Below are 24,194 nucleotides of genomic sequence, written 5' to 3'. Positions count from 1 at the left end.
GTACATCATGTAGCATCACGGACATGAAATCACGCCCAGGGACGTAGTTTTGAAGTAGAGGTTGTTTCTTTCCTTTGTGAAACTTCCAAGTGAGGCAATGTCCGCCACCCTTTCCATCACAAAACCCACCACTAAAGTCAGTGTGCTGTAAAAACAGGCCATATTTTTACATCTGTGGCCCTTGCTGAGCGCGGCTGCACAGGGAAGACCATTTCACACATCTTACCACCCCGTGGCTTCCTGGCTTAGTGTCTCAGAGTCCATGTTCTCCACATTCTCCTGCATGCTCGCCTCGTTACCTCTCACTCAGACCTGATAGTGTGAAAAGACATTTGTGCTGTTGTTCCTGATTGTTATCTGTCCAACTTTGTTTCCCAATTTACTTTTTTCACCAATAAAGATGAAGTTATAGAAGTAAAGTTGGCTTTACCAGCCGATGTCTGAACTTATTCGCTTTGTGAAGGAGGTCTATGTCTCAGAGTCAGTCGTCTCATAACTGTCAGTGTTTTTCAGTATATCTGAAATGACTAGGTTAGCTACGTTAGCTAGCTAGCTTACAGCAGGTCTGCAGTAACATCAGAAGGAGTCATGTGATCACATTGTTAAAATAAGCCCAGAAAACATTTTAGGTGAGTTTCCAACAAAAGAGACAGTTCTCACTTTTTAGTGTCCCCTGCCCTAGCTGTGTGCGTCACTCTTTAGTGTCCCCTGGTCTCCCAGCTGTGTGCGTCACTCTTTAGTGTCCCCTGGTCTCCCAGCTGTGTGCGTCACTCTTTAGTGTCCCCTGGTCTCCCAGCTGTGTGCGTCACTCTTTAGTGTCCCCTGGTCTCCCAGCTGTGTGCGTCACTCTTTAGTGTCCCCTGGTCTCCCAGCTGTGTGCGTCACTCTTTAGTGTCCCCTGGTCTCAGCTGTGTGCGTCACTCTTTAGTGTCCCCTGGTCTCCCAGCTGTGTGCGTCACTCTTTAGTGTCCCCTGGTCTCCAGCTGTGTGCGTCACTCTTTAGTGTCCCCTGGTCTCCCAGCTGTGTGCGTCACTCTTTAGTGTCCCCTGGTCTCCCAGCTGTGTGCGTCACTCTTTAGTGTCCCCTGGTCTCCCAGCTGTGTGCGTCACTCTTTAGTGTCCCCTGGTCTCCCAGCTGTGTGCGTCACTCTTTACTGTCCCCTGGTCTCCCAGCTGTGTGCGTCACTCTCTAGTGTCCCCTGGTCTCCCAGCTGTGTGCGTCACTCTTTAGTGTCCCCTGGTCTCCAGCTGTGTGCGTCACTCTTTAGTGTCCCCTGGTCTCCCAGCTGTGTGCGTCACTCTTTAGTGTCCCCTTGTCTCCCAGCTGTGTGCGTCACTCTTTAGTGTCCCCTGGTCTCCCAGCTGTGTGCGTCACTCTTTAGTTTCCCCTGGTCTCCCAGCTGTGCGCGTCANTAAAAAGGCTGCGAGGGGTTTGTGTAGTGTAGAGCGTGTTTAGTGCCTAACTACTGGTCTAAAGTGAACGCTCCAACTTTCTCTTGAAACGCCAGCTACCTACCTGAACGAGACGGGTGCTCTCACTACCCGAACCGTCTCTGGGGAAGTGACAACGGTATCTCCCCCTGCCATCAGTTGGTCTCGTTTCCTTCAACCCAGGGGACGTAGCTGTTCCCTTTATATATTGACCTTGAATAACTGTACGTCGCTATTGCCCGGTCACTCAAAAACCTCACTACAGGTTTTTTGTCGTTGACTTGCAAGGGATTGCAAGTCTTTCATATCTAGACACACGAGTCATACAAAGCCTAGTTGTATGTGTTACACTTAGTTCGAAAAGTGTGTTACTTCGAGTTAGTTTTAATCGTTGGAGCGACAGGGACTGACTGTCATGAGAAGTGGTTACAGAAATCCTAACGTAACTGTAGGATCACTCGGTTTTTAGTGACGAGAACAAGTTTTTGTTTTTTAAGAGGGAGAGGGTAACTCTTTCAGTCGCTACTACTGTTTAGTCGCATTTACTCCACTATCATTCGTGGCATCAAATGATATCATGCACATCAACCATAAGTAAGTATACAATCAATGGGCATAGGGAAGACAATACCGCCAAACACGTGACTTCCTACTGTCCCGTAGCGTAAGTGAGATCAAGTCATACTGAAAATAGCTATATATGTATAATTTTCACCGAAACACTCTCACGGATCAGTCGTGTGACGGCAGTTTACACCTCGGATTTGCATACTAAAAAAACAATAATGAACTTTTACTTTTTATCATAACGATGCTCATGATTAGGAGAAACACAAACGTAACCTCGAGAAGTCGACAAAAGAAACATACACTCCTTTATATAACTTCGGATGTTGGGCCACGTGAAAAAGTCTAAAGGGCGCGTTTTAATTACGTTAAACTACCAAAAAATTACGGTGAAAACTGCATGGACAAAAAACATTTCTTACCCCCTTCTTTACTTATTTTTAACGTACAAAAAAGTAGCGTTTCATTATGTACAAGCCACCCAATTTTTTCACCAGTTGTTGGGGGCGAAAAAAAAATGGTCGGGGCGGACTTTACAGACCGGGGGGGGCTTTAACATCAATATTTTAGACCGGGGGGGTTGGGACTTTAACACATTACCTTATCGGGACGAAGGTCGGTAGTTTGCGCGCCGCACCCCAAACACACCAGACCCCGCCCTTTTCTTTTTAAGTTTACCACTTAAACAAACAAACCCAGGGGCTCAAAAGTTTTCGGGGGAGGGGGTGGCTGACGTTGCTGTTGCGCTGGCGGCGGAGCCACACATCCCCGGCAGTGTCAGCTTGGCCTGGCCAGTCCCGGGGGGAGGGCAGGTTGGACTAGATTAATGCCGGTCCTTTTGTCGGGTTATTACGAACCCCCGAACTTTATCACTCATCTTGTACAAAAAATTACTTTCGGTGTGTCGAAAGCGCCAAGGAAGGGTGCTGGGCTGCGCCTCTTTTTCTGCACGACGTCATGCTTTGGTGTATGATCAGATTCTTTACTGTGAAACGAAATTTTGCACGACACGTTTTGTGCTTTTTTTCCTCTTTTTACGCACACGCTTCGTGCTTAGTTTTTAATTTTTAGCACAAAACACTTGTGCGTTTCGGTACTCTTGACCCCAACTTTTGTCTTCTTCTTCTTAGCGACCGGTTCCCCGATCGTTGATGTTGTTCTTAATAACATTTTTTGTGCAAAGTTTTCCTTACGGGCTTCATTTGTTTTGGATGACTATGGCCAAATCATTTTTTTGCGTACTAATTACGAAACTTGTTCAGGCGTCTGTCTTTCGTCCAACTTTTTGGAAATTTTACGCACAAAAGATTTACCTCTAATCGATTCGTTTGCAAAACATTTACGAGGCTGGCCAGGTGGGTGAGTTGTTGTGGCTTATGTTTTGTTGTTTTTTTGGGTTCGCTTGACACAATAAGCGGTACTGTTGTCTGTCAGACACCAACATGACTAATTTGAAACAGGTCAAAGACCTTTGCTATACTCTAACATTCGACGACTCACGAATTGTCGATTGCCGAAACACAAACAAAAGACCCCTTAGAGTAGACTTCTTTCGCACGTGCGAGGCGGATGTGCTCCGGTCAAGGATTACTCCGGTCGGTATGGCTCGCTCCGCTCGCTTTCCGCAACATTTCACCTTTTACGCGGTTAATCGACAAGCAGTTCTTGCGAATGTCAATTGTGTGTAACTTAGGACTCAGACAGGTAAATTTCACAAAGTTTCAATCCGAACGATTCGTACGTTGGATCGTTGACTTTTATATACCTTACAATACACTGGTTATAAGAACTCTTGTTTCATGTCCCGATTACCACGTATCAAAGGTTGCGAATGACAGCTGAGTGTACAACTGATGAAACGTCGTGACATGCGCGGCAAAACCGGTGACTTGCAAAAATTGTTGTTGGCTTTTAACTTTTACAACGTTGCGGAAAACACTGTCTAAAAAAACGTTACTTAATTAATAGATTGATTAACTTAAGATAAACTGTCGTCAAGATACACTGTTGTAATACTCTCACCTGTCGGTCTCTCTTTATTTAAACTTGTCAAAATTGTCGTGTGTTGTGTGTGTGTGTGTTGTGTGTGTGTGTTTGTTGTGGTGTGTGTGTGTGAATTTTTATTCACGGACTTTCTTTACCCCAATTTTGTCTTTATAAGACGACGTTCCACTCTACTCTACCACCTACCTCTCCCCCCGCATTGACTTCGACCACGATTACACTGAGCGTACTGGTATCACCTTTGAGCGTAGTGTGTAGACAGTATATTTGTGTCCAGAAAATTATAATTTAGTTCAATTTTCGTCCTTTTCGCCTCCACCAATAATTGACGTCCCAAAAAGGGTGTTGTATTCTAAAATGACTTGTTTCATTAAATTTGCAGGTGGCGTTTCATATAAGCCGCCTTAGCGCTCGTAAAATCCAAATTTATTCAAAAAATAGCGCCACGTGGCTGCGCGTAGAGCGACTAAGCTTAAATTGATGTTGCCGGGATGAAAATTTTTCGCCAACCGATCCAGACGAAGTACGGCGAGGCGTCATTTGGGAGGACGTCCGAGCGCGCTTTTTCAAGTACGAAAAAAACCAAAGCGACGGGTGGCATCCGTGCGGGTGGGGGTGGGGGCTGCAGAGCTGATGGCGGTGTTCATAGTAAGGCACTTTCTGAACAACCTTTTTTTGACATAACCACAAGTAAGACAATTTCAAACTTAACGCAACTTTCCACGCGTACTTCCTAACAGCGAGTTACACGTACAACCGTTAGCGTCCACAAAACGACTTTTCCCTTTCATTCCGGACATTTAATTAACCTGTTCTTGTTATTAGGTTTTTTTCTCCGTGTGCAACTTTTATGATTCTCATGTCAGTCCATTGCATTACTTCTTTCACAAGCGGAGCATTTTCTTTTTGTTGTTCGTACGAAAAATTTATAAATTAATTAATAAATTACCAAAAAAGAAGACTGACACATAACCAATGTGTGTGTTTTAACGTTATAGTAGTTTTTTAATCGTGTGAGTTCAAAAATAGTCTTAAAAAATTTAGAAATTATCAACGGTTCTTTGTTTAGTTTTATTTTTTTGTACTAGGTCGAGGACTTATGAAGATTCGGTCACAAAAAGGCGTTGGACCCACCGCCGGTTTCTAGCGTCCCCCCGCGGTCCCGAGTCTCTACAAACTCCGGTTTATAGCAAAATTGAAAAAAATAGAAAAAATGTATAACATTTTCGTTATGTTACTTACAGGTTTTGCTTTTTCCGGAACGAGATGTAATGTTTATGTTTGTTTTTATTAAATTGAACTAAGTAAACTTTTTCGTTTAGTTCATCACTCGATAATTTCCGGGTTCTTTTGCTTGTCTTTCATATTAAGAAGATATCTTTTTTTGACAACGGAAAGGACGTGGCACTTCCAACAGTTGGACCGAACAGCCTTTGGTAAAATTTTGTTATACGTAAACGGTACGCGCAAAGTCACCTAATAACAGGTGTCAAACGAAAACGGCTAGTCTTAGCCATAGAGGAGCGTAAACATCTGAATAATCGCTGAAAACTTTACGGTGTATTTGTCGTAGCCGTTTTTCTGGGGCGATGAACTCACCCGTGCTCAAGTCGGTCGCGAAAAGGTCCAGCTTGACTTGGATCTGCTCCACAAGATCAATGACCGTTTTGTCTCTGTTTCCGCTTCAGAGTTGAGAGACACATGTTTTAGAGTTGCTATTATTGGACCACCGTTACTAGCACCACTAGATGCACTTTCAAAAAACGTGCTGCGTTGTGGTTTGGTGGTTTCTATGCAAGGCGGAGTGTTGCGTTCATGGTCTGTACTAGTGTAGGAATTTGGCTACGGGAGGCTGGGCCACTCGGGAGTTGGTTCTGGGCCGCATCCGACCCGCGGACCGCCAGTTGAATAGGCCTGGGCTAGAGCTTGTACTGGCATATGATTAGATTGGCTGACGCCTCCGTTGAGGCGTCAAAAGTAGAACATTGCTATACTTTTGCAGCAAGCACCGCGAGAGAAACTACGCTTTGCTCCCACAATGCAGTTCAGCGAATCGTGACGTCACCCCATTAAAAGTGAATGGGCAGAAGCGTTGAAGCGGCAACGCACGCCGCCGTGTGTAGGGGCCGTGACGGGTTGGGAGTGAGAACGTGTTGATCAGCCAGCATTTGAGAATTGTCGTCTTTTTTAAGAAATGTCCATCTTCAAAACTCTGAGTCCGACTGACAGTTTAAACATTGTCACAGCTCACAGGATAGGTACCTGTCAGCCAATAAGACAGATGTTTATTTCCATTCAACTATCTGGTTGGTCTGGTGTCTTGCCTCTGTTGCATTCACTGAACACGGGAAATTACAATTCTGCCGTCCTCTCATGATGAGGTTCAGCTAAAGCACGGTTAATGAATTATATTATTGAGGGAGAATTGTCAGGGGCTACAGAAAAAACAATCGGGGCTAAAGCCCCGAATGCCCAGGCCAGGCGACGCCACTGGAGCTCATTATTTCCCATTTCATGGTGTGTTCACCCTTTGATTTTTTTGTGGCAATATCTTTTTCCAAAATAAATTGTATTTTTAATCTACTCTTAAAACACCTTAAATTAAGATTACTCCTTGATTGACTTTTACAAATATGTATTTTAGCCAGAAGTATAGTTGTATTTATTAACGCCCAAATAAAATATTAAAGGGTGTAAATGTAAATTCAATATTTGCCGCCAAATAATTAGCAAAACACTATGATTTGTGTGGAAACATTTTCATTATTGAGATTTTTTTTTATTTTAACCTCTTTTCCTTTCTCTTTCTTGATCCTCCTTAGCAACGGTCATTACAATCCTTGACCGTGCGAAGTCTGTTCTGGATTTACAACGTGTCACATGTTCTGAATTGACCAATCAGAACTTTATTAGCCTCCGTATTGTTTAAGGTTGAATGTGGGCCGCGAAAATGTTTTTGATTCTTAAGTGGGCCCCAAGTTGAAAAAGGTTAGGAACCGCTGGTCTAAATGAACCGGTCAAGCAACAACAAAGAGCAAGTATGCCCTTATTCAACCAAAGTCAACATGAAGCTGTGTCTGAGCAGCACTTAATGACATTTAAAAAGGTAAAGCCAAACATGTGATGTGTTTCTCCATGCGCTTATTTGTGTGCATGTAGGTAAGTGTGCATGGATACATTCAACACCCCTGGAATCGGATTATTTCAGCATGATAGCAGCTGTGTCAATAGTCCAAGGAGCCAAAAGTGTGGCCCTGTACGCTGCGTCCCATAGGTGCTGCGCAGTCCTCTCTAGTAAAATTGGCAACATCCAAAGACTATAAACACCTTCCCTTACTGTACAAATAAGTGAAGAAAAGGCAGCGCTGGGTGGAAACAGATGGCAAAGACTTATTAATATTATAAACAAATGTTGGGAAATTATGATTTTATAGCGTGTTGCCTTATTTGGGATAACAGTGCACCTGCTGAAGGGGGTAATGGTTTAACAAGAAACACTGTATCTTAAGCCCCGGACTTGTAACATCGATAGATAAATCTCTCCATGTTTACAATGGCATATCTGCCATTTCTAATTTATAGGACACTGCTATGGGCTTTTGTGTCTCATATAAATGTTCCTATCTTTTTTTCATAAGGGCAAATACATTGCACAAGCAGACAAAGGGTCAAAGAGGGTGTTTCAAAGCCGAAGAAGGGGCCATGTGCTGCTACAAATTCCCAAGACCCGGTGTGCTGTTGGCCCTCTTTACTGTCAACATGTGTGAATGCCATGCTCGATAAATTTCTCTTTGAATTCCCTCACTAGTATTTATGAGACGTGCAACATGGGGTTGCAACTCTTTTGAAGCCTACACACTTTGCAGCATTCAATGCCGTTTACGTTCTCATTTTAAGGAGGAAAAAGAAAAGCAGAAACGGAGAGAAGTTGGCGAGTAGCATCCTGCACTGTAAAGAGTTTTAAATGTATTTACACTTTGTTGTGTCTCCTGGGGTCTGTTTTCTACACACTAATGAGCAAGGTTCGCTCTGTTATTCCTGGCATGGGTGAACCAGTCGCAGTCATATACTCACACTCCCCGCCCCTACCTCCTTTTTCCCTCTCGGTAGCCCAGCGCAAATAATAAATAAGAGGAAGTACATCATCACTTTTTTCAATCCGTGAGCCAGGAGCAGGCCTGCCAAAGTTAACACAAAGCAATCTTAGGTAATGATCAGCAAATGTGTATAAAGTTTCATAGAGCATGAATTCACATAATTCTTGTTTGGATCATGTTGGCTAGCTCCATCTCAACCATGCATTCATTCTCACACACACACACACACACACACACACACACACACACACACACACACACACACACACACAGTTGTCTCTCCTGCAGCGTATTTGTTTCACGCTCAAAAGCAGCACTTCTGTTCTGTAAGCGCTCGTAATTGATTTGACGCACTGCAACATTGTGGTAAGGATTAGCAACCCGGGTCATAAATTGTGGAATTTTAACAGCGGCTTTATTAAATTACATACTCTTATTAGCAGATCATTGTGCTAAATTGATGTCAGATTTTCCACTCATTTACACACAACAGTGGCGCAAACATTTAGTTATTGCTCAATTGATGAAAATGATTTGCTTTATGTCAGAAAAAAACTGCATCGAGCTGTTTTAGTGCTCTACCTACAGCACAGCAGATGCAGAGCCGGGGGGTCTCCGTGCAACAACATGGAGGAAAGAAGCGAAATACGATCCAGACATTGTTTACCCTGTTTCTGATGTAAAGGCCACTTACTGTCGTGTCCAATGCCTAACCCTTAATTTGCTGCCCCTGCCTTTGAAGTGTGTGCATATTTCCATGTTTCCTGACACTACCTCTTTTTCTCTCTTTCCTCCGAGCCCCAGCAGTTGATATTGCAACTGGATAGGCCATGTTTCCATGTAGGGGCTCTTTTTTTTTCTTAAGGCCTGCTCTGATGATAGAAAACACAAGTTGGGGAAAGGGGGAAAGGAGTGCTGGGCGCGCAGATCCACAGAGAGGCCCCGGCCCAGACAACGCTGCAGGGGATTAGAGCACACCCTGGCAGCAGAATGGTTTCACTTAAGAATTTCAGTAATCACTTTTAGGAGTGTAATATATAGCTGACCTTCGGCAGCGCCACACGACCCCCCGCTCCCCCAGCCATTTGATCAAAGGAAGCGGCAGTGGTTGTGCAAACAGGCGCTATCAGTGGACTCCAATGGATTTACTGCCTGCTTCTTCTCTTTTGTCTCCCCTGAGTCGTGTGCTGATACACAGAAACCCAGTTTCATCTTACAGAACTTTTTTTTTTCTCCCGGTACTAATTTACGGGCCAGATCATGACTTGAGGGAACTTAAAGAAGGAGGAGGAGGGATGGAGGAAGAGGGAAGCTTGAGGGGCCTCAGGGAGGGGGAGAGAGTGGAGCTCGGGGCCCTTATCCACTGCCTGCTGACTGGGCCGAGCAGAGCGGCTCTCATCATCGTGGTTAAAAAACCCAGTAGGTGCTCTCTGCTCAGCTGGAGCAGCCAAACTCTGTGGCCTGTGCTCCGCAACAATGACAGCAACCAGAAAAGGACAGAAGGCCAGCCCAGTAGGGTTTATATAGTGCCCTAAATCACAGGAGGCTCTGACAAAGAAGTGGGAAGAGAGAGGATGTGGGTATCATAGCAACTATTAATAACCAAATACATACTGGTGAGAACAGCCAGGAAGTTTTTCTCTAATGCTGCATTTTGTATTACACTCCTGTTAGTGTTAAAAGGAGAATTCACCCTTAAAGTAAAACATAGATATGCATCCTCATACAGTAGCTATGTGGCTGTTTATCTATCGAGATTGTTTTAGGGGGAGTTGCATAGTGTTGGAGATATAGGCTTTTGGTGCTCAAAGCCTTAAAAAACACACAGTAAAAACTTAATGGCAAAGATTCTTTACAGAAACTAATAATCCACAGACCTTGTTGTGAGCAGTTTCATTTAGGGCTATTGTCTTTACACCATACAACATCTGCCTACCATACTTACTTATGGTATACTCGTTATACTTATCGGGGGGTCTATTTGGATTAAAAGCTGCCTAATATTGCAATTGTTTCCCTTTTGCCACCACTTTTGCACCAAAGAGCAGGGTGCCATCTAGTTCCATTACATTTTAGGGGGCAGACATCCCCATGGCCAATTTAGGTTGTTAAAAGTCTTAAAGGTATAGGAATAATATCTACTTTGGCTTGTAGGTTGAACTGTCCCTTCAAACATGACATATTTCCTAAATATCACATGTTAACAAATAATTGTATTGCTCTAACATAACATTTCCACCAATTAATAACCAGCAATTACTGTAAACATTTCTCAATGAAGAGCATACAACAATAAGTTGACCTCATATGCTTTTATGGGGAAATATCTTTCATCTGGTTGAATACCCGGGAATTTGTAACTTGTGACTGAAATGTTCTGTTCTAATTTCACGCTCTTGTTAAAGTACCCGCTGTGCACGTGCAAAAAATGTTGTTTATTTGTAAAATGAAAGGACAAACATTGATTTAATTTCAGCATAGATTCGAGTAAAACCTTTAGGAAATTGTAATTTTTGGAAGGTGGGGAGTTCCGCTTGTGACCAGTTGAGGGCGTCACAGAACAGATGACAGAGGGGAATAGATAGAGGTAACACATTCAAACTGATTACTATGTGTGCCTCATTGAGCAAAATGTACCATATACAATTGGAAAAATGATTTGGGATTTCAAATGTTGACCTTTGAATAATGCAGTCTTTTTCAGCTGTATACACATGATTCCAATTTTCTTGACATCTTCTCAGGTGCACAACAGCATTTCACTCATTAGGAATTGAGTGCAGACGATAAAGCTCTTTACCTGGCATGTCAGGGAGTGTTTATGTGACTCAGCTGATGACAATGCGTGCCGTGTCATTAAATGTCCGCTGGAAGTCCTGTGCTTTTATGAGCTTCTCAGACAAGCTTTAAGGGCAACATGTTTCCTGATTGGAGCACATGAGATAAACTCACCACATGTTCTGTCCATCCCGGAAACAACAGACAGGGACCCAAAAGAATTCCCTAAAAAACAGACTTTACCCTGCTTTTCATCTGAGAGGGTCACTGCAGGTCAACCTGGTCAAGAGGATGCTACTAAACTCTACAAGTTAAATTACGAAAATTAAGTCATTCAGGGTCAAATTTACACCTATTTTAATCCAGCTGGGTAGTTACGTAGCCACTGTATTTGACTAGAAGTGATGAGGAGGAAGTGAAGGTGGCGAGCATTCTTCATGAATTATTACACCTCCTCAGCTGATAAGTTTCCTTCTTTGGAGAGCAAACAGGAGGAAAGTCACCTGCTATAAATACTCAGGTGGAACCTTGGACCAGTTTTTTATGGTGTCACTGCTATGGGCAGACTGATAAGTCTTATTACTGAGTATTTGCCATGTCATTACCGTAATACAGCTGGTCATGTTGATGCTAATTGGTGCTGAGTCAGTTACTGTAAGAAATATTAACTTGTCGCTTTGCTGGAAAGAAATCAGTAATCTGTAATTGAATTATTAGTTTTCAACTTGAGAGCCAGCGACATTTACTTCAGTCAACAGTTGAATTTGGGAGGAAACAGAGAACTCTGTTGACCCTTGTGATTATTTCTAAAGAGTATGCAGCTCTCTGGGCGGGTGAACAGCTAGCAGGCTTAAAGATGATAAATAACATGTCTGTTTTGATTAGCATCAAGCTATTATAACAATTCTGTTCAAATCTGTACTTTATAACGGAAATCATCCAGCACCAACTGTTTCACACACACTGTTACAGTACAGTAGGTCAGCATGGTCTCCTAAAAATATATGTCAAATCAAAAGAAAGAAATTCTCACAAATTACATATCTTTTTGACATATCACAAATATGAAAGTTTGAAATACATTTAAAATAAGTGTAATTTGCGTAAGTGCGTGTACTGTAGGTTTGTTGCAGTCCCTTGTGAAAAGCAATAGTCACCCTTGGAGTTGGCCTTGATTTATTATAGTTGTAAAACTTTATTTTCTATGATTTAACTTATAGAAGTAACTAGTAACAAACACACTTATCTTAAGCCATGGCATGAATGTTTTCAAACCTAACCACGTAGTCTTGTTTCCGAATCGTTACAGAATCTTCACAACACAAAATTGACAATGCAGTTTAGTTTTTTAGTAATTTGGCAAGAAATTGAGTTGCAGTAGATACGTGCAGGTTTGCAGGTTGGGGTGTGTGTGTGCATAGCATTGGGTGTGTGAATCAGCTGAGACTCATGTGGCTGGCCTGGCCTTGCTTCCTGCGACCCAGCGGGGCTCAGCCACCAGCTGCCTAGCACCCACTACACATTCCTGCTTTATTCCCAAGCTCACCTCCCTCAGCTTCACCGGTCAGGACGAAATGTATACCAGCTGCAGCATCATTAAGTAAATGGGATCCTTGCACAAGTTTTTTAAAGGCACGGTATTGAATAGTTGAAAATGCTGAATTAGTCGTGTGAAAAGCATGTTTGTGCTCACAGGAACATGAATGAGCACTTGGAGTGGAATGGAGACACTCAAATACACATTTTTCGATTTTACAGACACTGTGGTTCTCCAACTATGTATCTTACTCACTTGGTTGACATTTGTGGTTTTAAAGGTCCCATGTTGTGCTTTTCCGGTTATTACCCGTCCCCTTGTGTGTTATGAAGGTTTTGCATGTAAACGGTCTGCAAAGTCACAAACCCTCAAAGTACACCCTGTAGCGAGTAAAACTCTAACACAGAAAATACGTGTCTACAGTATGCTGCCCCAGAACGCCTCGTTGGAGATTTTCTTTTTTAAATGTTTTCTTCCGGGAACCAAGTGACGTAATGACGACCCCTTTGTGGATTGGTCCAAATGGACCAATCCGTGGAGCCGTTACGTTACGTCCGCGGAGCCGTCACACACACTCAATCTTTTGTCAGCTGCAGCTCCGCCGATTTCTCCTCCCTGAGACGGCGGGATGCGGCAAGGCTGTGAGTCGGTTTGTGAGCACACACACAAACTCCCAGCCAGGCTGCGGGTGTGTGTGTGTGTTCGGGCTGGGTTTCGCTGTGCCTCGCTGTCTCGCAGGCAGCCACTGGGCTCATAGGGAGGGGGGGCAGGAGCTCCAACAATCCGTTTAGGACAGAGATGCTGTATGAGAAACCAATGAGATTTTGGAAAATTGCACAATATAAATGTATTTTAGTAGACCTCAACAATGGAATTATGATCAGTAGAAATGGCCATGACATGGGATCTTTAAATGAGGCATTTTGACAACTACTGGATTGATTGGCATGAGGTTTGGTTTGAGTTGGAATTACTTTAGCACTTCTTATCAAGCCCCATCATATTGTTGCATTAATTGTTCAGTACTTTAGCATTAAGACAAACTACTTCTCATCAGCTAGAGCACATTGTGTTTCCTGATAATTAGCCAAGACACAATACAAATAACTTGCATTTAAATGTGTCTTGTATCGAGATTGTATCTGGAAATGTCTAGAATTACACTTAGTTAGTTAGTTAGTTACATGGTCATATCTCTATATAGCTGTGTCTTGAGATCAAATTGGGATCTGATTACTCAAATAACTGACTGCTACAGCAACCTCTCGTTTCCACAGGTCCAAAACACAAAAGAACATGGTAGCTTACCATAAAGCTATGCTATTTACGGGCGTTAGCTTGGAAAGGGAGGGAAGAAGCCGTATCCAACAACTTGAATGCTGACGAGGAAAGCAGAGGAAAATCCAGGTGTAATCATGAAGAGACACACAATTGGATACAGTTAGAGAAGATGCTTACACTAAACATTATAATTGTCCTCGTGAGCATGTTATTGCGTGTTAGCATGCTGATTATAGCATCTAATTCCAAGCAACCCAATGCCTAAAAAATACTCAAGATGTCAACTCCAACACATTTTTTATTTTGCACATCATAATAATGAGACTGTTGTTGAGTTTTTACCTCTTCCAACTATCCGTGAAAATAGGTGAAGTGGTGCAAGAAATCCTTACTCTCTCCTCTTTTAGCCTTGCAGAGCAACTAGCATGACCGGTGTATCTTATTTCTTTATTATTAGCTCTCTTCTGTCTGTGTAGCCGCATTAGGTCAAATCACTACTAATAAAGCACAATTAACTGAATTATAGGTCCACAAGGCACTGCATAAATCAAATGTATTATATTTTAACATCGTCACACACACATGTCCTCACTCAGAAGGCTTAACCTCTAGAGTCACATATACCTATTATTTGCTTACCAAGAGGCTGCACACCAAAGTGTCCAAATCCACTACAAACCATCATACAACACACAGCCAGACACACACACCCTTCCCTACGGACCGCCGTCACAGCACTCCAAGCACAGCTGTCAAAACTCAGGGACTTCCAACTCAACAATAGTTAGGTGGCTTAGGGAGTAAGACAGAGAGAGGAGATGAGATGTTGAACTGACACTTCTGGAAAGCTCTTTTGCTCCTAGGCCTTTACAGGTTGGATCTAACTACGCTGGATCGCTTATTTGTTCCCAACTTTCACTCCTTACTGTCACTCACTTTATTCACCTTGGCTTCTAATGCTCTCTCTTTCCTTTCCCAGCCTTTACCTCTCTTTTGCTCCAGGCACGGTCCACTGTTGTCTCACATCAGCTCTCATAACAGCTCCGTGAAGACCTCCCTCAACCTCACGCCTCGCATGTGAGTCCACACGTTCAAGAGGAGTAATAACATTGAAATCCTCCAAATCAGGTCATGTCAAATTAAGGGAGGTATTTCGGGAGCCCACCCAAGTGTCCAAAGGGGTCGATGGAAAGATTGCTTGAGGCCAGTTTCGCTTGTCAAAATACACTTGATGATTCAGTGTACACATCACAAAGTGGGACTGATACTCCCTAAATGGCTCATAGACTCTACTTCGATGTATATTTGGCCTGTTGGTGTGACGTCAGATGTAGACATTGGTGAGAAATCCTGTTGGCACGCAGAGATTGGCAAATCAAAACTTTCACCCTAATTGCAGCAAGCAAGTGCTCCTCGGTTGAGCTGGTTGCAATAATATTTCCCCACCATTTCCATCCCAAATCCCTGGTAAGAAGTAATTAAGCTCTGAGAAGTTTTCATTTACTTCAACTGCTGATGTCACTTGTGGACACCAAAGAATCCTTGTGTGTATTTCAATGCAAAAATGTATTTTGGTAATAGACAAAACAGCCACACTCAAAGCTGTAGAAGCGGAAACGCAGGTTACCACGCACCTTTTAGGTGTCCCATTACTGGAAATATTGCGTATAGGAATCTGTTCAGAGGCTAAAGAGATCACTTTTATCTAAGCTTTATCTCTGATAACACCAAGATGTGTTGAACACTGATAAGGGTTGGACCTTGCTTGGACTTACAAACAATCCTTTGGCAACTCAACAAGCATTCCAGGGAAGTTCACACTGTGCAGTGATTTATGGCCAGGATGTGGCCGTATAGCGAGAGTGCGGAGGCTCTAGGTTGAAGTAGCTGATGGCACGACAGGTCAGTGAGATAGCCGAGCTACGTAGCAGTCTGGGATTCATTCAGGAAAGCTCCCAAGGGGGCTGTTGACTGGAAGGAGGCGGTAAATCCCCATTTTGAGGACTTTGTTTTTGCTGATGTTGTGGAACATCTCCTGAGGAAATTTGAGCTAATCTGACTTCACACAGTCTGTCATTGTAGAGTCTTTTGTGTTGTGTTTGGAAATTGAGAGGATGGATGGTTCCAATTACTAACTGACAGGAACATGACTCATCCTTTTGACTCGTTATTTCCTATACTGAAAAAAGTGTAAACCTTAGCTCCGCTATTTCTTTGTTAAAGTACTTGTTTAAATGAGATGTAAACGTTAGTCTTGGCAATTACAGATAGCAATATAATTTATTGTGTAAAAGTAAACAAATCACACAAAAGCTAACTTTCTTTGCTTTCGAGCTTTACTGTCATTGCACTTTATTTTCAGACTATCCGGTATACACTTAAACCTCGGCACATACGTATACTCAATGTTCTCCCAAAATTCACCATTTGCTTTCTAATGTTTGCTAATACATTGTCAAAGAACATTATTGAGCCCGGCTTTAAAATGTATCTATTTAGGAGACAATAGGCAGTTCCTTTAGTAGGAACTAAAAGGGTGCCTGGGTGCCAAAGACATTAGTAGCAAAGTCTGAAAGTATCGATGCATTGCAGATAAAAAAAAAGCATTTCCTAATGGGCTGTTTTAGATTAGCCTTTACACCGGCATTAACAGATGTGTTGGCCTCTTGGGGGCAGCACAACTGCTGTAAATACAACAATGATATACTGCTGCCTTCCAAAGTGTATGTGGGGTAACATGTTAACGAAAAAATCCGTACTAATAACGGTCAAAGAAAAATGTGCGTTTGATGTTAAGGCCTCTACATACTGGGGGCATCACAAATTACTACACGTAAATAAAAAAATTGTCAATTACACAAATGATATGTCTAGTGCTTTTATTGTTAAAGTAAAAATGGAAGGGGTGGATCTAGTATATGCTGTAGGCTGCCTTGGTTCGGATTTCGAAGCCTCTGTATTTTTGTTTTAAAATCCTCGTAAATATGGGCACAACTTTACAATTTCCCAAGAAGTTCATTGGTTGATGCCTTTATTTCTGGCGGAAAAGTCCGACCTTTAGGCCTTGTTCTGGAAAACAATTAACCTGTTAGGCCCCATGCCTGTTTTTCAGGTCTCAGGCTTGAAAATGACATTTCCAGAACAAATTCTTCTAAAAAGGGGACAATTAATAATCTTTTTTTCTCAAAAGTAATGATAAACCTGTGAGTTGAATGTAGAAGAGTCAGAATCAATATAGATTTTTTTTATTTTAAAGAAAATTCAGATTGAACATAGTAAAAAAACTATAAATTATTTTTTACTTGTAGTAAAGAACTACCCTTGGATGATGGGTTAGTAGACTAAAAGCTTTAGGACTCCAAAGTACAACATATAATAAATACCCTGTATCAATATTGATGTAAAACATGTGACATTTGAACTTTTTAGAGAGGTTTAGCAAATAAAAATCCACCTCTGGGGCCATTTGGGTGGAAATGGGCGTTTTTGCTGTTTCTCTGGAATCCATTGGTCGATTTTGATGATTGACATCTCTTTTTAACCGCTAGAGCCAATGGAATCGAGGGAAAGTTCCACATACACACACAGGTTACCAAGTAAGGAGTGACGCATAGCCAAAACCGGAGCTACAACACACTCTGGTGGCTACCATTAGCAGCTAATTTGTATTCTCCGATTTTTGCATAAAAATTGAATTATGGATTATCAATAATTTTTTCAAAGTGACAGACACATTGGATTAACCTATGGATTAACCTTCAGCCGCGTTTTTTCTCGTTTTAATGCCATTGAACACGACTTTTGAACAGAATAACAGCTAAGGTGAGCATATCTCCGTATTTTGCTACCTAAAGCTACGTCGTGTGTTGTCTGTATTTGCTTCCCCTGTCACGAGTTCTGATCGCTCAGTGATGATACTTATATTTCTATAATCTGTGGACTCTCAGGATGTTAGCTAAGCTTGTTTGTGCAGATCCAATAAGTATATTGATCGGTATCGATCATTTTTATCGGTATAGCTAGAGTTCTGTGCTAACGGCGTTAAGATTTTTTCGCACAGGGCTAATTCAGAGGCTCAGCGTTAGCCTTGTGGTTTTTTTCGCAAAAAAATCATCAGTTAGCTGAGTTTCTTCTCGTTACATGGATATGACTCAATTACATTAACATTTCCTTTCCTTTTGTAATTTGTATGATACTAGGCTATGCACAAACTTGAACGCTGTCTTTGCTTTTCAGAGAACCAAGAACACTTGCTGCTGTTGATACAGTAGGTGAACATTGGCTAGAGCTCATCTGCAACAACCTTCTTATCATCCCATCCCCATGTCCACCAAAGTGAAGTAAAACAAACACATATCCTAAACTCATCTGCATGCTCCATCTGCGCTGATGTATACAGGTCCTCCACAGTCCAATGAGATGCCAAGCACTTCTCGAGTGCAAGGAAATGGTGCGGTTTCACAATTCCTAGATTAGGACTAAAATCTGCAGTTCCCCCCACCGCTTTAAGTGGCTGTGGTGCACACACAAACCCACCGAGACCATAGAAACATACACAGTGCTTTAGTGTTGGGCCATGGCCAAGATAAATGACTGCTTCAGGTGAAAACAAACCGTGGCCCCTGCAGATTCTTTTTTTTTTCCATTTGCAAGTTTTGGGGCGACTTCTCTTTGTGCGTCAAATGTTCTTAAACGTATGCTCTGCTTCGGCTCCTCCACCCTCCTCAACACTCTTCTGGCTTGTGAATTTTTCAGAATGAGGAATTAAAGTTGAAATGGTGCTTTGCAGACATAAGTGTTTGACGCGTTTTGAAGATTAAAGGTGGAACGACTTCTTTCAAATCTTTAGCACAAGACATTTAAGCAAATTTGTCATCCACGGGTCATGAACTTGAAAGGAAATGAACAATATTTCTATTCAACATTCTATCACACTCATTTTACTCCACATTAAAAGTCCTGGCGATACCCAGAGCTACACTTACCCCGGAATTCTTTTTGTACCTATTCAGTGTCATCCAGTCATTAAATGATCTTGTACAGTTTTACAATAAGATGTTTGTGTTTAAGAGCCAGCAATACTTATTGTGAGCTATAACTGTGGGGCAAAAGATAAGGGCCCGTATGCACTCATTTCCTTGGCATTTACTATGCCAGAGCAGCAAAAAACTGGATGCTTGTTCAAAGAAGACATTTTTCCATGAAGATATTACCATGAATTATATTAAATGATTTGTCTTAACTACTCAAAACCATACTATTTTAAGAGTAAAACTATGATTTACAAGATAAAAACATCCCTTTCTCTCAGAGTCTTTGAAGGATCACCTGAGTTCCACCTGAAGGTTTTGGATGATCACCTGAGGGAAGTGGGGAAAGCCCATAGAGGCCCTGAATAGCTTCAATTAAGAGAACAATTGCTTTAGTCGCACAATTATGAGCTCAGAGTTACTAAATGCAAAAGGCCCTGAAGGAACGGAGCTAAAGATCTTTGGCATCCCATTGAATGTGGTCCACCCACCCCCCGTTGCTCATTACTGAGACCACCAACTGGGAGCAACATTACTCAAATGAGCAACAACAGCACAGTGCTGCAACAGTCACGAGAGATTCTGTTTTAACTGACAAGCACAGGGACTGAATGTCTGAAAATGAGAAACAAATATACTACAATGAATAATGAGATGAAGGGGAAGGATTAGTTGCTTCCTCATGCTTTTTAGTGTCATCATAAACAGTTGTTAGGAGCTCCTAATGAAGAATCACTAGAAACAGAGGCATATTTGACAATATATTGTATATTACTTAGCTGTGGAAGAATTCAAAGTATCAATACTAGTGTACAATAACCCATTAAAAGCAAACGTTTTGCATGTCACTGGTGGATCTGAACTAGCATTAGCATATGCTGAAGATAAGCAATGGTGTGTTGAGAAGAATGAAAAAAAAATACAGTCTGCAGTGAGTGCACTATTTATTCACCGCTATACTGAGCTCATCGAAAAGCCCTAGATGAATGGCCTACTCTTTTAAGATATTGGTATGTATACAGTTTGTGGAGAGATTAGCCGTTGAATCAATCATTTGATGTACTCATGTTTGTGAAATCCCTTTCACATGCCGGAGGGGCTCACAAGCATTTCACTCTGACATTCCATAAGCCTCTCCTCCAACTTCCCTCTCGTGAGTGCAACATTGAGCCGTAAAATGTACACAAACATAGATTTTGAACAAATGCCATCACAAGTTAAAGGGTTAAATTGGTTGCTAACATCGGCTGCCATCTTGTGTACATTTCTTTGGGGTCTCAGCATAGCAGCACACTTCCACAAGGCTTTGCTTTGGCAACAGGATTTCTCCTTGGAGAGGAATGAATGTGCAAATGTGTTACAGGTGGGATTCATTAAACTGAGACCTGGCACATTGGTACTCGCTCTGCACAATTACCATGTAACAAAAGCAGGGAGCAGAGGAATGCTAACATTCAGCTACGTTGTAGATGAGCATGCACCAAAGAAGCGAACAAATGAATAACATATTGTGCATTTCAAAAGCACGCTCATGACATTCTGCATCCACAGCTGAGGTTTAAAAGGCCCATTTCACTGCTCTCTGATGAGCTCTTCAAAACAAAAAGACCTATTAATGGGGCAGTTTTTATCCGTGTTATTTCACAGAGGAAGAGGAAAGAAAAAGTTCCAATTTCACTAGATCTTTTTATCCCCATTCAGCCTCCAACTCCCTCACCTCTCAGATAAGCTGTCAATACTCCATATTTTTTCCATAAACAACATGTGTTCCTTACTTCCATGTGATAAGAAGTTCATAACAGCTTATTCTCATCATCTAGGAGGTGGCGTTAATTCTTTCTATGAATAATGTAACAGTGTTGTTTCAGTTCACTGAGCTGCGGTCACATCACAGAGCATTCTTACAGATTAGAACTTCCTCCACCCTCGGTCTTCGTGTTGCACAGAGACCATTAAAGAACTGAAGGCATTTATTGTTCAGCGATACTGAATATGTAAGAGCTGTAAGGGTGGAGACTGAAGGTGTTCAACAGATCCTAATTATCACTGACTACTACAATGCTTGGAATTCGTTTGCAGTGTTGGAAGCAATAAAGTCTTGGTCCTTACTGCACTAATGGGAGCTGGCTTGCACTTTTTTGATTTGTTTGAGGCATATTTCAAATTTTCTCTTGTAAACTCATCGACTTGCAGCTGTTTTTGGTCTCAATTCACGTTCACTTGTGCGTTCTCTGTAATGTGAGTATATGGAAGAGCAATCATAAACCTTAGGATGCACAATCGGCTGCATGTTTAATATATTTAAGTGAGGAAATAACGCATTCCTATTGAAAAGGAAGAATTCATGAGAAGGCTCTCAGAAGTAGCTTTTCCTTGGTAATGCTTGCTAATGTTAGAAAACTCAAGATATTTCCCTTTAATGTACTTGTTGCTGATTGTGCTACTGTAACATTATGTCTAGCTTAAGCATTATCCTATACTTGGGTTTAGCCTAAAGTAATTAAAAGGTACGGTGAAGCCAGGCATTAAAGCTAATCTCCTTGGTGGCCAAACCGTGATACTACAACTTTTGTGTCAGTAAGGTAAATTAGGCCCAAACTTTTTTTTTCTTTTGATTTAGGAATAGGAAAACCCAATTGGGAATCTATGGGACTAATAGATGAGGAAAATTGCAGAACGTCCCATAAAGATCTGGTAGCCTTGTACTTGAACGTCAGGATTCATGCGCCACTGATCAACTTTCATAGGAATGAAGGAAGCCCCGCATCAACACCAGTTCATCTTAGTTACTGTAACTAAGCAGTTAAAAGTTGGCCCCAAGGCAAAGATCGCAGTAGTTTTTCAGCTAGTGCAAATTAATAGACGGACATAAGCAGTGAGTCAGAGGAATAAAACAATGTTTTCTGAATCACAAATAAACAGATGTCACATTTAGATTGAATGCAGTTGAAGCGTACCATTGTGTGTGTGTGTGTTTGTGTGTGTGTGTGTGTGTGTGTGTGTGTGTGTGTGTGTGTGTGTGTGTGTGTGTGTGTGTGTGTGTGTGCGTGCGTGCGTGCGTGCGTGCGTGCGTGCGTGCGTGCGTGCGTGCGTGCGTGCGTGCGTGCGTGCGTGTTCATGGGGTTGATTTGATTTAGACATTTATTGCCATGTGGGACTTAATTATAATGATGCGGTCGTTTTACAGAATCTCATAAATGACTTTAGATGGTGCAACGTTTCATAACTAATAGAAGCTATGGGCAAATATAGTGGTGAGAACTTCATTACATTTTATGAAAAAAATGTCTTCTCATGTTGTCTTGATGGCTTTGGTTTGTTGATGTTTTTTGTAATTGACACCTAAGCATCAATAAAAGACTTCACATGTTTTCCAGTAAGAAGGCAGGTCTCTCTCCGATTAGACAGCTGTACGTCAATCACCATCCAACCTTCACACCTGGTGATCCAGGCAAGGGTGCGTTCAAGTGACCCGCTTCCCAGAGTCCACAGCCAGATAAATATTTCCAGTTGCAATTAGAATAGCCGCAAGTTTTTCTTTTCTCCTCTGTGAGCAAAGGGGATCAGCAAATATCCTTTCCCCTGGTTTTTTGCTTGTCTGACACGCTTGTATAAATACACTCCACCTGGTCATGGGAGTGTCTTTAGGGGAGCTATCAAAGCATTCATAAAAATCAAGATGTATGTGACATCCAGTGGATTTCCCCCGCGCTGCAAACGGCAGGCAAACTCAGGAGGGCCAAGCCGGGGTAAAGTTTCCTCTCTTTTCCTCCCTGACTAGCGGCTGACGCCTGATTGACTGTGATGGGCTTTTTTACGCCCTGCACGTGTTGTTCCGCTGTTCAGCCCTCGCTTCATCGTCTGCCTTCTCAGTGAGGTTGGTTCTCTGCTCGGCTTCCACCTTCTAATGTGCATTTGTACATCCAAAACCCGTCCTGAAAACATTGGTCTGCTCATGTACTTCACGCTTTTTGTTCTTAAATATCCCTCTCACCGCAGCGTTCCCCTACTCCCCACGCTTCGTTTACAGATTAAGGCCTGCGTTGGCGTATGTAAAAACACAAGAAGAGGCAATCGGATATTAGGAACATGACTGTGAATGAATACATGTGCATGTGTTGGATCTGTCTGCAGCGCTGAGTGGCTTGGCTCGCGTGTGAAACATTAATAAAGTTGGGACTGATGACACGCACACTTATATCTGGTGATCAGAAACTCTGGGAAGGCGGCCATGATGGAGGGCTCCTGTGTGTGTTCGACCCCGTGCACGCTGATTATTCTGTCTGAAAACAGTTAGAGGAAACTGGGAATGCTTCATGAAAAGGAAACAGATTCCTGGGAGGGACAGAAAGCAGTGACTCAGTTATGTTTTTGGCATGTAAAGGCCAAAGGTGAATATAGGGTACGATTTGTAACTAGTAGACATCAACATCAAACCTCCCCAGTTGATTATTTCCTACGTATGTTCTTGATGTTTATGTTTTAATATGCAATTGAAGAATCATCCTAGTATTTTTTGGTACATCATTCGATATCCAAACATTGGGAAAGCCAGGTTTATAGTCGACAAATAACAGTCAAAGGTTTTTGTAGAGGGAATGTTGGATGTCTCTTAGTATCACTCCATAACTCGTAAAATACTGTCAACAGCCTTAGAAAATACATTTTACCATGTTTTGAGGAATAAAATGTACTATAAATTAGACTTTTGATGATATTTTGAATAACTCCCACTAAAAACCTTCAAAGTATAGATAGGGATGCAACTGGAAAGAAAAGGCCTAAAAGAAATGCACTTAGGTCAATAATGTAAAAATAATGAAATTACTGATATCACAATGAGACTTCACCAGTATTGACATTATTTTTGTGTATTGCAACGTTTCTGAAAGTGAATGTTTATTTTGGATGTTTTCTTATGACTGGTAAAATGAAACTTGTCAATGAAGCAGAACAGCTCAAACTCTCAGGGTTGACTAATGCATGAAAAACTATATGTTTTTGCCTTAAGTGTTTCATCTTAAAAGGAAACGCTAAAATTCCCAAGGTTAAGAGGTTTAATGAGGAAACGTTTATTTTAATGAGCCATGCTAATGTGTAGCTTTGAGTAATTCTACATAAATGTCCCACTTCAAAGTTTTTTCCACCTCATCCTAAATTCATGGTCATTACTTTTTACTTACCTCTTTGTTGCAGGGACATTCCCAAAGCTGTAGGGGGCAGTGTTTGTTTTACTCAGCGGGGTCTGACTCTGGCCATAACTGGGCATATATGGTTCAGGTGAGAGCAAAGACTTCTGGGCCAGCCTGCAGAGATGTCTACATACTTTCCATTCTTTAATGAAGCCCTTCAATGACTCCAGCACTTTAAACACACACTCACTCACATACACACTTTCCACCGGTGCACGGCACCTGATAATAGACTCTATGGGAAGCCTGTGAAGTATTTCAAAATGCCAAACGGCTG

General features: G+C 42.0%; 1 long non-coding RNA gene across 1 annotated transcript; it reads right to left on the bottom strand.

Moving 5' to 3' along the window:
• Positions 1 to 486: 486 nt before the first annotated feature.
• Positions 487 to 22,702, bottom strand: LOC104964953 (uncharacterized). The gene is made up of 3 exons (XR_800486.1): positions 22,692 to 22,702; positions 20,940 to 20,944; positions 487 to 655 (listed from the first exon to the last, which is right to left on the bottom strand). It is a non-coding gene; the product is annotated as an uncharacterized lncRNA (long non-coding RNA).
• Between the last annotated feature and the right edge of the window lie 1,492 nt (positions 22,703 to 24,194).

This window comes from Notothenia coriiceps, unplaced genomic scaffold (assembly GCF_000735185.1).
Source record: "Notothenia coriiceps isolate Sejong01 unplaced genomic scaffold, NC01 NC01_scaffold00037244, whole genome shotgun sequence".
Classification (NCBI taxonomy): Eukaryota; Metazoa; Chordata; class Actinopteri; order Perciformes; family Nototheniidae; genus Notothenia; species Notothenia coriiceps.
The sequence above is the reverse complement of the archived record's forward strand: the minus strand, read 5'-3'. Positions and strand labels throughout refer to the sequence as shown.